At 35.1% G+C, this 5,472-nt stretch overlaps 1 long non-coding RNA gene across 1 annotated transcript; it reads right to left on the reverse strand.

The window, feature by feature from the left end:
* Positions 1 to 3,608: 3,608 nt before the first annotated feature.
* On the reverse strand, positions 3,609 to 4,323 carry LOC128093011 (uncharacterized). Its single transcript, XR_008212173.1, has 2 exons — positions 4,202 to 4,323; positions 3,609 to 4,119 (listed from the first exon to the last, which is right to left on the reverse strand). It is a non-coding gene; the product is annotated as an uncharacterized LOC128093011 (long non-coding RNA).
* Between the last annotated feature and the right edge of the window lie 1,149 nt (positions 4,324 to 5,472).

The following is a 5,472-nucleotide window of genomic DNA, read 5'->3' on the forward strand; positions in this document are numbered from 1 at the left end:
GAAGAGGGGTCGGAGAAATTTTTTATTACCCTAAGAATTACCTTAAGATTAAAACATATTCGTATATTTTTTTTAAATGTTAAATATCGTACCATCATAATAAACTCCATTTAAAAATTAATAAACATTTCATCAAACGGACGAATGGCCAGCTGCCCGAGGCGATTTAATTCTTAAATTCAGCATAAAATAGTTTGCCAGTTCTGCTCGATATAATCAAGCAACTAAGTGGCGCGATCAAAATTGTACATTCATAAAGCGGAACGTTTAACACAAATCTTCCCCCATCTCATCAAATAGATTCCAGTCCCAAGAAGATCGATGCACACCATCCGGAGACGCCGATGATGGATGGATCAAGCGATTTATTCATCGTCTTTTCATTTCATTCTTGGCGCGGTTGGATTTTCTGCAAAACCACCTTCGCCCCAGTCAGATTTTGGAGCTTTTTTTTGTTTCGACTGAAATTTGCTGCCTGCTGCCGGCTAATTTTCGGCTGATAATCGCGCACAGTTACATTTGGAATTCGTAAAAATATGTAATTTGATATCATTTGAAAATTATGTATATTTAGACCGTTTGTTGGAGTCTGTCTTTGTGTGTGCAAAAGTGCATCTCGGAAATGGCTCAGGGGCTGTTTTCGTGGCTGCGTATGTGTGCTGTGTTGGTGGGGCACGGGCGCGAGACAGGATGGAATCACTTCATCCCACACACAAATTTTAAAAACGCGCGCTCTTTTGAGTTTGGGCGATTTTTTGGAGGTGCAATTAAGTGTGTTTTTCGGATTGAAATCGTTTATGTTAATGATAGGTTCCGGGGCGTGCAGCAGCAGGCAGGCAGTCCAAAGAGACCATATAAATGGTTTGAAAATGGTTAGAGTTGAAGCAAGCCAGCCGAAAAAAAAGCAGCATCAAGCTCACACATCTTGTAAAAGATACGCAAGCGCATCGAAAATGATATCTGCGGTGAAATGATAGGAAATTATCCGAAAATTTTCGCAGACAGATTTCACCCGAAGTGATAGATTGCTCTCTTTCTCCCCCACACATGCCCCCCTACGATTGTGCTCTCCTACAAAAGCGCTGCTGTTTTTGAGGTGACGACTGGAGAAGGGAAATTAAACGTTCTGAGGACACAGTTCTGTGGAATTGTTGAATTGAACAGTGGGACCCAGCTTCGGCAAATTGGGCACAATATACTTTGAAAATCTTTATTTTATTGTTAAACTTGGTTCACCACTAATATTGCACAAGTTTTAAAATAGCCACTGTAAACAAAATCCATTTATTATTCTTTGTTTTAAATACTGAACCTGCAAAAAAAGTGTTAAAAAGGTTGAAAAAAAAACCTTTATATGCTGCACCAAATCAAAGCAATTTAGAGATAGCCTTTTATCATGATAAATTAATTAATTAATTTCATGTACCCTTTTGTCATCCTATTATCATTTTTTTCGTTTATTTAGATGAGGAATCAAAGTATCAAATCTCAAAATCCTTGAAATATGGGTGAATTTTTATGAATTTTACAATTCTTGTGAAAAATTACTCTTTTTATATTTTCAATTCTAAGAAACATATTTAAAAAAGTGAATCGATGTGAATCTTTACGAATTTCAAAATTTTCCCTATCTTCAAATCATCAAATCTTATTTATTCTAGGGAATGTTTTACTCTGACTGGAAAAGATCTTAGAATTTGTGTCAAAGTTGAAGGTAAAGGTAATGTTGAAAAATTCAGGAAAAATTGATATCTAACAAAATTACACTTTTTTTTTACACAAAGAAAATGATTTAGGCAAAAACATAATTTTGAGGACTTTATTTTTTATATTTTTAACAGAATCAAAAAAGACAACATCAGAAAACACAAATTTTAGAAAACTTTACTTTACAGAAAATTTTATAAATTGCACCATTTTCGAAGTAAATCCACCTAATGTTTGATTTTTGCGAATAATTTTTTCTACGAAACTTCATAGCTTGAACCTCTGGTAGCTTTGTTACAGGTACAAAAATAAAATGAACTATGAGATATGAGGTTTTTGATTATCACTCAAATCATTCTTAACATTCAAATGATATCGATGTTTGAAAATGTTATGCTTTTCGGATGATAACCAACAATCCTGATTCACTTTTGACACTTTTGAAATGAACGACAAAATTTAAAATTTTGTAAAACTAAAGCATAAGGTGGATTTACTTTAGAATGTTGCACATTATTAACATTTCTGTTGAGTACTTTTTGCCTTCCTCACCTTACTGAGGAAAGGCTATAAAATCACTCGAAAAATGAACTTCTTAATTCGACCTCGTAGACCTACCTTCACGTATACCTATCGACTCAGAATCAAATTCTGAGCAAATGTCTGTGCGTGTGTATGTCTGTAAGTCCGTGCACCGAAAAAAATGCACTCGATTATCTCCGGACTGGCTGAACCGATTTGGGCCGTTCTGGTCTCATTCGATCCGTTTTAGGGTCCCACAAGACCTATTTTAACTATTATGAAGTTTTGTTAAGTATTTCAAAAGTTATGCTAAAAAAACGATTCTGGCTAAAGTTTGAAAGATTGTAAAAAGGGTGGTTTTTGTAAGAAAACCCGTCTGATCATACATTTTTAGAAAGGTATTTGAAAGACCTTTCTAATGAGCCCAAAACATTGAAGATCTGAGAACCCTATCAAAAGTTATGAGCACTTAAGTGTCATTTGTACACATTTCAGAGGCCGGATCTCAAATATTTTGATGAAAAAGTTGTCCGGATCTATCATGCTACCCATCGTTGGATAGGTAATCAAAAGACCTTTCCAACAAGCCCAAAAGATTGAAGATCTGATAACCCTATCAAAAGTTTTGAGCAATTAAGTGTCATTTGAACACATTTTAGGGGCCGGATTTCAAATATTTTGATGAAAATGTTGGCCGGGTCCATTATGCGACTCGTTGCTAGTTGGATAATTGAAAGACCTTTCTAATGAGCCCAAAACATTGAAGATCTGATAACCCTATCAAAAGTTATGAGCACTTAAGTGTCATTTGTACACATTTCAGAGGCCGGATCTCAAATATTTTGATGAAAAAGTTGTCCGGATCTATCATGCGACCCATCGTTGGATAGGTAATCAAAAGACCTTTCCAACAAGCCCAAAAGATTGAAGATCTGATATTCCTATCAAAAGTTATGGGCATTTAAGTGCTATCTGTACACATTTTAGAGGCCGAATCTCTAATATATCGATGAAAATGATGGCCGGGTCAATTATGCAACCCGTGGTTAGTTGGACAATTGAAAGATCTTTCTAATGAGCCCAAAACATTGAAGATCTGATAACCCTATCAAAAGTTATAAGCACTTAAGTATTATTTATACACTTTTTGAAGGCCGGATCTCAGACATTTCGATGAAAATAATGTTTGTATCCATCAGGCGACTCGTTTTACTCGATTACTTGAACAATTGAAAGACCATTTTTATGGACATCAAAGATCTGATAAACCTATCAAATGTTATAAGCACGTGAGTGTTAATTGATGGCAATTTCGAAAGGTGCTGCTTGGAGCAAAAAGTGATTTTTAGGATAGAGAATAAAACAAGTCTTCAAACATAGATGCATCGATATTTACTTGTATAATTCGAAACACTTTACATAATTACGACTTGAAAATACTTGTTCACTTCATAATAACCCGGCCTGACCCAGTAGTTTCTTGACAAGCCGGAATCCAATCAAGTCCTTCACGTCTTCCTGTTCCGTTCAAAACCAGAAAAAAAATCATTCGCTGACAGCAGCTGCTGCAGTGGTCAGACATTCCTTGTTCACTTCCAGAATCGCTGCACGGAACAGTGGCGTCCTGCTGTCTGCGGCCTACAAAACCTTTTCTAAATCGCCAGCAGTTTTCCGGCGAAGTAACTCCTCGGATTTGGACTCTTCCTACTTCTTATTTTTAACGACGGCAGCCGGAGCAGCACCACTGGATGGCATCAAGGCAGCTACTCGCGGCCAGAAATGGTCAGTTCTTTGTCGGAGTTGCCCTTCAGTTTGATGACCACTTTGGCGAAACGGATCTTCGATGCCGGCTGAGTACAGGATCATGAAAAGCACAGCGACCGAGCAAGGCTGAAATGATAATATTAATTTTCCAACATTTTTGTTCCAATAAATTTCACTCATTTGCCTGCTAGAGGTTCATTGTTCTTACTTTGATCAAATAAATAAATTGAAACTACACAAAATATTTAAGTTGTTCAAACAGAAAATTGGGTGACTTCAGACAACAGCTTATTTGTATTTCTTGATATGACAGCTATCACTTGACGCTTGAAGCAACCATAGAAGCAGTGCAGCCAAAAACGTTTTGTCATTTTTTTTAAGTGAATGCAGATTTTTTTTAGAATGTTTCACAGATTGTTGAAAGAGGTTAAAATCGTTGCGTTTTTTTTTTATTACGTAACGCAGTTGGGGGGGAAGAGCTATCGATGAAATGTTACAAAAATTGGGGAAAATCAAAAAGCCCAAATTTTAAGCTACACGTACGTAATAAAAAAACGTTCCCTTGTGCTATCTGTTGACACGTCCTATCAGCATACGTGTCACAAGAGCGACGAAATGTCAAACTCTACAGAGTCTGTAGTCAAACCAGGCCCAACCTGAACGAATGTGAATTCAGATAAAGAACATTTTTGGATTGGATAATTTTGAGATTGGATAAATGAGAGGAAGGCACCACCCACCTAAAGGTGGATTAAGCAACGTTTTAATGTAAAATTTGATTTGCAATCGAATTTTATTTGCAGATTTTTTTTGATAAAGTGCACCGTTCTCAAGTTTAATTAAAATCTGTTTTTATTTAAAATTCAATATTGTATCTAAAAGTGAAGCGACCGTTATTTTTAAATTTTTCAAACATTATTATTTTTCCCAAATTCGTGGCACTGCCATATGTATTTTGCCATTGCTGGGCCAAAATTCGAAAGTTGTCTTTTTCGATCCCTTAAAAAATCAAAAAAATCAAATTTCTAAAAAATAATCCCAAATAGATTTTTATTGTAAAAAGTAAAAAAAAAATGGTAAAAACCTATTTTTTCCGGATTGTCCTTAACTATACCTAGAATTTTGCCAAAGACACAAAATTCATTATAAATTCCGTTCTCAAGGTTAAAAAAATATAGTAAATTGAAAAACCAAATTTGAATGGAGCAAATTTGAATGGAGATTATTATGAAAAATAAAGTTAAATTAAGTTGTCATAAACAAAGTTACATCAAAATCTAAAAACACATAGAAAATTTGATTTGCAAAAACGGAGAGAATTAATCAGCTTTCAAAAAGTAACAGGAAGATAATACAAAACCATAAAAAACGGGAAATGCTGGTCAAAATCGTATTTTTAACTGATCAATTTATTTCTTCAGGCCCTGATATCTAAAAAAAAAATAAAAAAAAACGATCAAAATATCCCATTGTGCCTTT

Source organism: Culex pipiens, chromosome 2 (genome assembly GCF_016801865.2).
Source record: "Culex pipiens pallens isolate TS chromosome 2, TS_CPP_V2, whole genome shotgun sequence".
Lineage (NCBI taxonomy): Eukaryota > Metazoa > Arthropoda > Insecta > Diptera > Culicidae > Culex > Culex pipiens.